Source organism: Arachis stenosperma, chromosome 2 (genome assembly GCF_014773155.1).
Source record: "Arachis stenosperma cultivar V10309 chromosome 2, arast.V10309.gnm1.PFL2, whole genome shotgun sequence".
NCBI classification, from domain to species: Eukaryota; Viridiplantae; Streptophyta; class Magnoliopsida; order Fabales; family Fabaceae; genus Arachis; species Arachis stenosperma.
In genome coordinates, this window is record NC_080378.1 from 65,704,791 (window position 1) to 65,716,006 (window position 11,216).

Sequence of the window (11,216 nt, forward strand, 5' to 3'; positions counted from 1 at the left end):
GCAAAAGAATCAATAGATTCTATTCCAGCATGAGTGAGAACCGACAGATGATTAGTCGTTCGGTGACAGCACACCTGGACCATTTTCACTGAGAGGACGGATGGTAGCCATTAACAACGGTGATCCACTAACATATAGCTTGCCATAGGAGGAACCTTGCGTGCGTGAAGAAGAAGACAGGGGGAAAGCAGAGATTCAAAAGACAAAGCATCTCCAAAACTCCAACATATTCTCCATTACTGCATAACTAGTATTATTTAATCCATGATCTCTTATTCATTTGCAAGTCAACTGATAATTATAATTGATATCCTGACTAAGAGTTACAAGATAACCATAACTTGCTTAAAGCCAACAATCTCTGTGGGATCAACCCTTACTCACGTAAGGTATTACTTGGACGACCTACTGCACATGCTGGTTTGTGGTACGAATTGTGAAAAGTGTGATTTACAATTTCGTGCAACAGAGGACCTCACTGAGATTTCGAAAAGGAAGCAGCAACAGAAACAATTATGGCCGAACCAAACAACAATGCAAGGAAGATGCTTGGTGATTTTACTACACCAACTTTCAACTTCTATGGAAGAAGCATCTCAATCCCTGCCATAGGAGCAAACAATTTTGACCTAAAGCCTCAATTAGTTTCTCTACTGCAACACAACTGCAAGTTTCATGGACTTTCATCAGAAGACCCTTATCAGTTCTTAACTGAGTTCTTGCAGATCTGTGATACTGTTAAGACCAATGGAGTTGATCTTGAAGTCTACAAGCTTATGCTTTTCCCTTTTGCTGTAAGAGACAGAGCTAGAACATGGTTGTACTCACAACCTAGAGATAGCCTGGACTCTTGGGATAAGCTGGTCACGGCTTTCTTAGCCAAGTTATTTCCTCCTCAAAAGCTGAGCAAGCTTAGAGTGGATGTTCAGACCTTCAGACAAAAAGATGGTGAGTCCCTCTATGAAGCTTGGGAAAGATACAAGCAACTGACCAAAAAGTGTCCTTCTGACATGCTTTCAGAATGGACCACATTAGATATATTCTATGATGATCTGTCTAAATTTTCAAAGATGTCACTGGACCACTCTGCAAGTGGATCCATTCACCTAAAGAAAACACCTGCAGAAGCTCATGAACTTATTGAAATTGTTGCAAATAACCAGTTCATGTACACCTTTGAGAGGAATCCTGTGAGTAATGGGACGTCCCAGAATAGAGGAGTTCTTGAAATTGATGCTCTGAATGCCATACTGTCTCAGAAAAAATATTGACCCAACAAGTCAATATGATCTCTCAGAGTCTGAATGGATTGCAAAATGCATCCAACATTACTAAAGAAGCATCTTCTGAAGAAGAAGCTTATGATCCTGAGAACCCTGCAATGCCAGAGGTAAATTATATGGGTGAAACCTTTGGCAACACCTTTAATCCTTCATGGAAAAATCATCCAAATTTTTCATGGAAGGATCAACATAAGCAAGGCTTCAATAATAACAATGGTGGAAGAAACAGGTTTAGCAATAGCAAACCTTTCCCATCATCATCTCAGCAACAGACAGAGCATTCTGAGCAGAATTCTTCTAGCTTTGCAAACATAGTCTCTGATCTATCTAAGGCCACTCTTAGTTTCATGACTGAAACAAGATCCTCATTTAGAAATTTGGAGGCACAAGTGGGCTAGCTGAGTAAAAGGGTTACTGAAACTCCTCCTAGCACTCTCCCAAACAATACAGAAGAGAATCCCAAAGGAGAGTGCAAGGCCATTGATATAATCAACATGGCCGAAACCTTAGAGGAGGAAGAGGACGTGAATCCCAATGAGGAAGACCTCAGGGGACGTCCAATGGTCAGTACGGAATACCCTAATGAGAAACCAAAGGAATTAGAGGCTTATACAGAGACCATAGAGATTCCCTTGGATCTCCTTTTACCATTCATGAGCTCTGATGACTATTCATCTTCTGAAGAGGATAAAGACATTGTTGAAGGGCAGGTTACCCAATATTTAGGAGCAACCATGAAGCTGAATGCCAAGCTATTTGGTAATGAGACTTGGGAGGAAGAGCCTCCCTTGCTCACCAATGAATTGAATACATTGGTTTAGCAAAATTTACCTCAAAAGAAACAGGATCCTGGTAAATTCTTAATAACCTGTACCATAGGCACCATGACCTTTGAAAAAGCTCTGTGTGACCTGGGGTCAGGGATAAACATGATGCCCCTCTCTGTAATGGAGAGACTGGGAATCTATGAGGTATAGCCTGCCAAATTTTCATTGGAGATGGTAGATAAATCTGTAAAAAAGGCTTATGGACTAGTAGAGGACGTGCTAGTAAAGGTTGAAGGCCTTTACTTCCATGCTGATTTCATAATCCTAGACACTAGGAGGGATGAGGATGAATCCATTATCCTTGGAAGACCCTTCCTAGCCACAGCAAGAGCTGTAATTGATGTTGACAGAGGAGAGTTGATCCTTCATATGAATGAAGAATGCCTTGTAGTAAAGACTCAAGGTTCTCCATCTGTAACCATGGAGAGTAAGCATGGAGAGCTTCTCCCAATACAGAGTCAAATAGAGCCCCCACATTCAAACTCTAAGTTTGGTGTTGGGAGGCCACAACTAAACTCTATGTTTGGTGTTGAGAGATCTCAACCATTCTCTGATCATCTGTGAGGCTCCATGAGAGCTCACTGTCAAGCTATTGACATTAAAGAAGGACTTATTGGGAGGCAACCCAATTTTATTTTTATTTTATATATATTATTTTATTTTCTTTTAGGTTGATGATCATGTGAAGTCACAAAGACAATTACAAAAATAAAGAAAAAAAAACAGCATTGAAAACAGCACACCCTGAAGGAAGGACTTACTCGCGTTTAAACGCCAATAAGGGTTGCAAAATCGGAATTTAAACGCCTAATCTGGCACCTTTCTGGGCGTTTAAATGCCAGAATAGGGAACCAGACTGGCGTTTAAATGCCAGAACAGGGCAACAAACTAGCGTTTAGACGCCAGAATAGGAAGGAAAGCTGGGATTTAAACGCTAGAACAGGGAAGCAAACTGGCGTTTAAACGCTAGAATTGCACTCTAAGGCATTTTGAATGCCCAATTGGAGCAGGGATGAGAATTTCTTGACTCCTCAGGATCTGTGGACCCCACAGGATCCCCACCAACCTCAACTCACTCTCTCTTCTCTTCACACCTTTCTACAACACTCTTCCCCAAATACCCCCCTTCACTCCTTCATTTTCACACATCACAACCACCTTCTTCAACCCTTGGCCGAACCCTATACACCATCCATCTCCTCTATTTTCTTCTTCTTCTACATCTTTCATTCTTCTTTTGCTCGGGGACGAGCAAATATTTTAAGTTTGGTATGGTAAAAGCATTGCTTTTTGTTTTTCCATAACCATTTATGGCACCTAAGGCCGGAGAAACCTCTAGAAAGAGGAAAGGGAAGACAATTGCTTCCACCTCCGAGTCATGAGAGATTGAGAGATTCATCTCAAGAGTCTATAGCTCAGTAATAGAGCTTTTGACTACACAACAAGAAAATCCACTCATGGACCTCAACAAGAGCATGAGGAATTCCCTCATCAAGAAATCCCTGAGATGCCTCAAGGGATACATTTTCCTCCACACAACTATTGGGAGCAACTAAGGATAGGACCACCAAAAGCACTAAGGATGGAGCAAAAAAGGCAAGGAAGAGACATTGAGGAGCTCAAGAGCACCATTGGTTCTTCAAGAGGAGGAAGACGCCACCCTCACTAAGGTGGACTCGTTCCTTAATCTCCTTGTCTATTTATTTTTCTATTTTCGACTTTATGCTGTAGGTTCTATCTAAGTTTGTGTCTTCACTACATGATCATTAGTGTCTAGTGTCTATGTCTTAAAGCTATGAATAACTCCATGAATCCTTCACCTCTCTTAAATGAAAAATGTGCTTAATTACAAAAGAACAAGAAGTACTTGGATTTCAAATTTTATCTTGAAACTAGTTTAATTATTTTGATGTGGTGGCAATACTTTTTGTTCTTTGAATGAATGGTTGAACAGTGCATATTTTTGATCTTGTTATTTATGAATGTTAAAATTATTGGCTCTTGAAAGAATGATGAACAAGGAGAAATGTTATTGATAATCTGAAAAATCATGAAATTGATTCTTGAAGCAAGAAAAAGTAGTGAAAAAAATATGGCAAAAAAAAAGAGAAAAGAAAAAGAAAAAGAAAAAAGCAAGCCAAAAAAGCCAATAGCCCTTTAAACCAAAAGGCAAGGGTAAAAAGAATCCAAGGCTTTGAACATCAGTGGATAGGAGGGCCCAAGGAAATAAAATCCAGGACTAAGCGGCTAAATCAAGCTGTCCCTAACCGTGTGCTTGTGTCATGAAGGTCCATGTGAAAAGCTTGAGACTGAGTGGTTAAAGTCTTGATCCAAAGCAAAAAGAGTGTGTTTAAGAACTCTGGACACCTCTAACTGGGGACTTTAGCAAAGCCGAGTCACAATCTGAAAAGCTTTATCCAGTTATGTGTCTGTGGCATTTATGTATTCGGTGGTAATACTGGAAAACAAAGTGCTTAGGGTCACGACCAAGACTCATAAAGTAGCTGTGATCAAAAATCAATGTACTGAACTGGGAGAATCAATAACACTATCTAAAATTCTAAGTTCCTATAGATGCCAATCATTCTGAATTTCAATGGAAAAAGTGAGATGCCAAAACTGTTCAGAAGCAAAAAGCTACAAGCTCCTTTCATTTAATTAGGACTACGTTTTATTGATACTGTGGGATTCATTGTATATTCTCTTCTTTTTATCCTATTTTGTTTTTAGTTGCTTGGGGACAAGCAACAATTTAAGTTTAGTATTGTGATGAGCGGATAATTTATTCGCTTTTTGGCATTATTTTTATATAGTTTTTAGTATAATTTAGTTAGTTTTTAGTATATTTTTATTAGTTTTTAAGCAAAATTCACATTTCTGGACTTTACTATGAGTTTGTGTGTATTTCTGTGAGTTCAAATATTTTCTGGCTGAAATTGAGCGACCTGAGCAAAAATCTGATTCAGAGGCTGACAAGGGACTACATGCTGTTGGATTCTGACCTCCCTGCACTCGAAGTGGATTCTCAGGAGCTGCAGAATTCCAAATGGCGCTTTCTCAATTGTGTTGGAAAGTAGACATCCAGGGCTTTCCAGAAATATATAATAGTTCATACTTTTCGCGAGTTTTGACAACATAAAATGGAGTCAAAACACCAGCTCTCTGTCCTTTTCTGACGTCAAAACGCCAGAACTGGCATAAAAGTTGGAGTTAAACGCCCAAACTAGCACCAAAGCTGGCGTTTAATTCCAAGAGAAGCCTCTACACATGTGAAGCTCAATGCTCAGCCCAAGCACACACCAAGTGGGCCCGGAAGTGGATTTCTGCATCATTTACCTATTTCTGTAAACCCTAGTAGCTAGTTTCATTATAAATAGGACCTTTTACTATTGTATTTTCATCTTCGGATCATAGAGACATTCTGGATATCATATTTTCTTACTTGGGGAGGCTGGCCATTCGGCCATGCCTGGACCTCCAGACCACTTATGTATTTTCAACAGTGGAGTTTCTATACACCATAGATTAAGGTGTGGAGCTCTGCTGTTTCTCGAGTATTAATGCAATTACTACTATTTTCTATTCAATTCAGGTTATTCTTATTCTAAGATATTCACTCGCACTTCGACCTGATGAATGTGATGATCCGTGACTCTCATCATCATTCTCACCTATGAATGCGTGCCTGACAACCACTTCCGTTCTACCTTAAATTGAGCGTGTATCTCTTGGATTCCTGGTCCATGCATTTGATTGCCTCTCCTGACAATAGAGCTTTCAATTCATTGAGATCAGAGTCTTCGTGGTATAAGCTAGAATCTATTGGCAGCATTCTTGAGATCCGGAAAGTCTAAACCTTATCTGTGGTATTTCGAGTAGGATCTGGGATGGGATGACTGTGACGAGCTTCAAACTCGCGACTATAGGGCGTGGTGACAGACGCAAAAGGATAGTAAATCCTACTCCTACATGATCGAGAACCAACAGCTGATTAGCCATGCAGGAAACCATAGAGGACCTTTTTCACTGAGAGGACGGGAGGTAGCCATTGACGCCGGTGAAACCCGACATACAGCTTGCCATGGAAAGGAGTATGAAGGATTGGATGAAGGCAGTAGGAAAGTAGAGATTCAGAAGGAACAATGTATCTCCATACACTTATCTGAAATTCCCACCAATGAATTACATAAGTATCTCTATCTTTATTTTATGTTTTATTTATATTTTAATTATTAAAACTCCATAACAATTTGAATCCGCCTGACTGAGATTTACAAGGTGACCATAGCTTGCTTCAAGCCGACAATCTCCGTGGGATCGACCCTTACTCACGTAAGGTTTATTACTTGGACGACCCAGTGCACTTGTTGGTTAGTTGTGCGAGGTTGTGAAAAAGAGTGATATTACAATTATGCGTACCAAGTTGTTGGAGCCATTGAGATCACAATTTTGTGCACCAAGTTTTTGGCGCCATTGCCGGGGATTGTTCGAGTTTGGACAACTGATGGTTCATCTTATTTCTTAGATTAGGTAATTTTCTTCTTATTTCAATCTTTATTTGATTTTCAAAAAGTTTTCAAAAACCTTTCAAAAATTTTTTCTTCTTTTTTCGTTTTTCTAAAGATAATTTTCGAAAAACCCAAAAAAATTCATAAAATCATAAAAACTTAAAATATATATATTTCATGATTCTTGTTTGAATCTAGTGCCAAATTTTAAGTTTGGTGTCAATTGCATGAATTTTAATTGTCTTGCAATTTTCGAAACACATGTATTGTGTTCTTGATGATCTTCATGTCGTTCTTGATGAATTGCCTTGTTTGATCTTCATGATTTCTTAATTTGCACTACATGATGTTCTACATATGCATTCTTGCATTCATATGGCCAAAAAATGAGAAAGTTCTAAGTTTGGTGTCCTCCATGTTTTCTTTTATTAAGAAAACTGAGTTCTTGATGTTCATCTTGATTTTCAAGATTGTTCTTGGTGTTCATCTTGATGTTCATAATGTTCTTGCATATATCTTGTGTTTTGATCCAAGAACTATATGTTTTGACTCATTTTGTTGTTTTTCAAAATTGAAAACATATCTTCTTGAATAAAGGATTTAGCAAAACGAAGATCCAAGAACATAAAGCAGAGGAATTACACAGAAAAAGCTGGGCATTCAAAACACCCAGTGAAGAACTAAAACTGGCATTTAAACGCCAGCCAGGGTACCTGGCTGGGTGTTTAAATGCCCAAATCATGCAGCAATTAGGCGTTAAACGCCCAAAACATGCAGCTCCTGGGCATTTAACGCCAGGATGACACAAGGAGAGAAATTTTGTTTTCAAGTCAAATCTTTTTCAAATCTTCATATTTTTTTCAAAATCAAATCTTTTTCAAATCAAATATTTTCAATCATATCTTTTCAAGCATATCTTTTTCAAAAATCAAATCTTTTCCTCATATTTTCAAAAATCCTTAAATTCTATAATCATATCTTTTAGTTTCTTGTTAGTCAAGTAATCAATTTTAAGTTTAAAAATAAAATCTTTTTAATTTCCTTTTCAAATTTTTTTCAAAATAAATTTCAATCATATCTTTTTAATCATATCTTTTTCAAATCATATCTTTTTCAAAAATTTGATTTCAAAAATCTTTTCTAAACTTCCTATTTTTTCAAAATTAATTTTCAAATCTTTTTCAACTAACTAATTATTTTAAATTTTAATTTTTGAAAATTCTCCTCCCTCTCTTATCTTTTTCTATTTAAACACTAACATTCCTCCTCCATTGTCAATTCGAACTCCATCTCTCTTTGAGTGTTTGAATTCTTCCCTACCTACCTCATCCTTCCACTCTTGTTTTCCTCTGACACCTCAAGGAATCTCTATACTGTGACATAGAGGATTCTATATTTTCTTTGTTTTCTTCTCTTTCATATGAGCAGGATAAGCAATTTGCCCGCTTTGCAGACTATCTCAGGACTCTTGAAATAAAGATTCTGTTTGCAGAAGCACTTGAGCAAATACCTTCCTATGCTAAGTTCATGAAAGAGATCTTAAGCCATAAGAAAGATTAGAGAGAAACTGAAAAAGTTTTTCTCACTGAAGAATGCAGTGCAGTCATTCTAAAGAGCTTACCAGAAAAACTTAAGGACCCCGGAAGCTTTATGATACCATGCACATTATAAGGAATTTGTAACAAGACAGCTCTATATGATCTTGGGGCAAGTATTAACCTAATCCCTGCATCCACTATCAGAAAGCTTGGTTTGACAGAAGAGATCAAACCAACCCGGATTTGTCTTCAACTTGCTGATGGCTCCATTAAATACCCATCAGGCATAATTGAAGACATGATTGTCAAGGTTGGGCCATTTGGCTTTCCCACTGACTTTGTAGTGTTGGAAATGGAGGAGCACAAGAGTGCAACTCTCATTCTAGAAAGACCTTTCCTAGCAACTGGATGCACTCTCATTGATGTCCAAAAGGGGGAAGTGACCCTGAGAGTCAATGAGGATGAGTTTAAGTTGAATGCTGTCAAAGCTATGCAGTATCCAGACACACCAAAAGACTGCATGAAAGTTGATCTTATTGACTCTCTGGTAGAAGAAGTCAATATGATTGAGAGTCTTGAATCAGAGCTAGAGGACATATTTAAAGATGTTCAGCCTGATCTGGAGGAGCCAGAGGAAACAGAAGAACCTCTGAAAATTCCTCAATTAGAGGAAAAGCACCCCAAACCTGAGCTCAAACCACTACCACAATCCCTGAAATATGCATTTCTGGGAGAAGACAACACTTTTCCTGTGATCATAAGCTCTACCTTAAAGCCACAGGAAGAGGAAGCACTGATTCAAGTGCTAAGGACACACAAGACAGCTCTTGGGTGGTACATAAGTGATCTTAAGGGCATTAGCCCAGTGATAAACCACTATTTTATGGTTTATATTGTATTTAATTGAGTGGTTTTATCAAGCTTTTCACCCACTTATTCATATGATTTACATGATTTTACAATTCCTTCCTAGTTTAGTTATATGATTGAAAACATGCTTCTTTGGTCTTAATTTAGCTAATCTTAATCTTCTCCTATTACCATTCGATGCCTTGATCTGTGTGTTAAGTGTTTCAGGCATTATAGGGCATGAATGAGTGAGAGATTAGGAAGGAAGCTTGCAAAAATGGAAGGAACACAAGAAATTGAGGAGATGACCAGCGAGAAGTGACGCGTACGCGTCAGCGATGCGACCGCGCGAAAGAAAGGAATTCGCAGTGACTCGGCCACATAGCTCACGCGACCGCGCGGATTGGAAAAGCACAAGTGACGCGGAAGCGTGGATGACGCGAACGCGTGGCAGGGAAAAACGCGAATGACGCGTCCGCATGGATGACGCGATCGCGTTACGTGCACGATCTGTAGAATTACAAAAGTCACTGGCAGAGATTCTGGGCCACATTTCAACCCAGTTTTCGGCCCATAAACACAGATTAAAGTCAGGGAACTTGCAGAGACTCATCATGCTCTCATAATTCATAATTTTAGTTTTAGATGTAGTTTTGAGAGAGAGAGGTTCTCTCCTCTCTCTTAGGATTAGGATTAGAATTAGGATTTCATCTTCTTCAATCACAGGTTCAATATTCCCTTTATATATTTTCCCAATTTAGTTTATGAACTCTTTATGTTTGGATTGATTTTCTTAATTAATGTTATTTGAGGTATTTCAGTTTATGATTGTTTTATTTATATGAATGCTTTTGATTTAATTTAGATATTTCCCCTTTTGGCTTTGGTTAAATAATTGGTGACTCTTGAATTATCAAACTCATTGTTAATTGAAAATTGAAATTCTTCAATAATTAATTCGAGATCCAATAACTCCAACTTTTCCCAAGGAAAGACTGGGAGTTGAGGATTCGAATTAATTCATCCACTTAACTTACCTTCATAGTTAGAGGTTAACAAAGTGGGAGAAAAATCTAATTCTCATCATAATTGATAAGGATAACTAGGATAGGACTTCCAGTTCTTCATACCTTGCCAAGAGATTTTATTATTGTTAATTTATTTTACTTGTCATTTAAATATACTTGTGCCCATTGCCCAAACTCCAAAACCCCAATTTACAAACCCATAACCAATAATAAGAACATACCTCCCTGCAACTCCTTAAGAAGATTACCCGATGTTTAATACTCGGTTATTAATTTTAAAAAGGGGTTTGTTACTTGTGACAACCAAAACGTTTGTATGAAAGGACTTTTGTTGGTTTAGAAGCTATACTTGCAACGGAAATTTATTCTGAATTCTAGACCACGCAAAAGTTCTCTCATCACCCAGCCAGATGCATGTACAAGATTCTCTTGGAGGATAATGCTAAGCCAGCGGTACAACCACAAAGGCGGCTGAATCCAGCCATGAAGGAAGTGGTACAGAAAGAGGTCACTAAACTACTAGAGGCTGGGATTATTTATCCTATTTCTGATAGCCCTTGGGTGAGCCCTGTTCAAGTCATCCCCAAGAAGGGAGGAATGACAATAGTGCATAATGAAAAGAATGAACTGGTTCATACAAGGACAGTTACAGGGTGGCACATGTGTATTGACTATAGAAGACTCAATACAGCCACTAGAAAGGATCATTTTCCTTTACCATTCATAGACCAGATGCTAGAAAGACTAGCAGGTCATGACTATTACTGCTTTTTGGATGGCTATTCAGGTTACAACCAAATTGCAGTAGATCCCCAAGATCAAGAGAAAACATCATTCACATGTCCATTTAGGGTATGTGCCTACAGAAGGATGCCATTTGGTCTGTGTAATGCACTTGTAACCTTTCAGAGATGCATGCTCTCTATTTTTTCTGATATGGTGGAAAATTTTCTGGAAGTCTTCATGGATGACTTCTCAGTATATGGAGACTCATTCAGCTCATGTCTTGATCATCTAACACTTATTTTGAAAAGGTGCCAAGAGACCAACCTGTTTTTAAACTGGGAAAAATGTCACTTTAGGGTGACTGAAGGAATTGTCCTTGGACATAAAATCTCAAACAAGGGAATAGAGGTGGATCAAGCTAAGGTAGAGGTAATTGAAAAATTACCACCACCTGCCA

At 38.3% G+C, this 11,216-nt stretch overlaps 1 non-coding gene across 1 annotated transcript; it reads right to left on the reverse strand.

Moving 5' to 3' along the window:
* Positions 1-908: 908 nt before the first annotated feature.
* On the reverse strand, positions 909-1,016 carry LOC130964668 (small nucleolar RNA R71). Its single transcript, XR_009080753.1, has one exon. It is a non-coding gene; the product is annotated as a small nucleolar RNA R71 (small nucleolar RNA).
* Between the last annotated feature and the right edge of the window lie 10,200 nt (positions 1,017-11,216).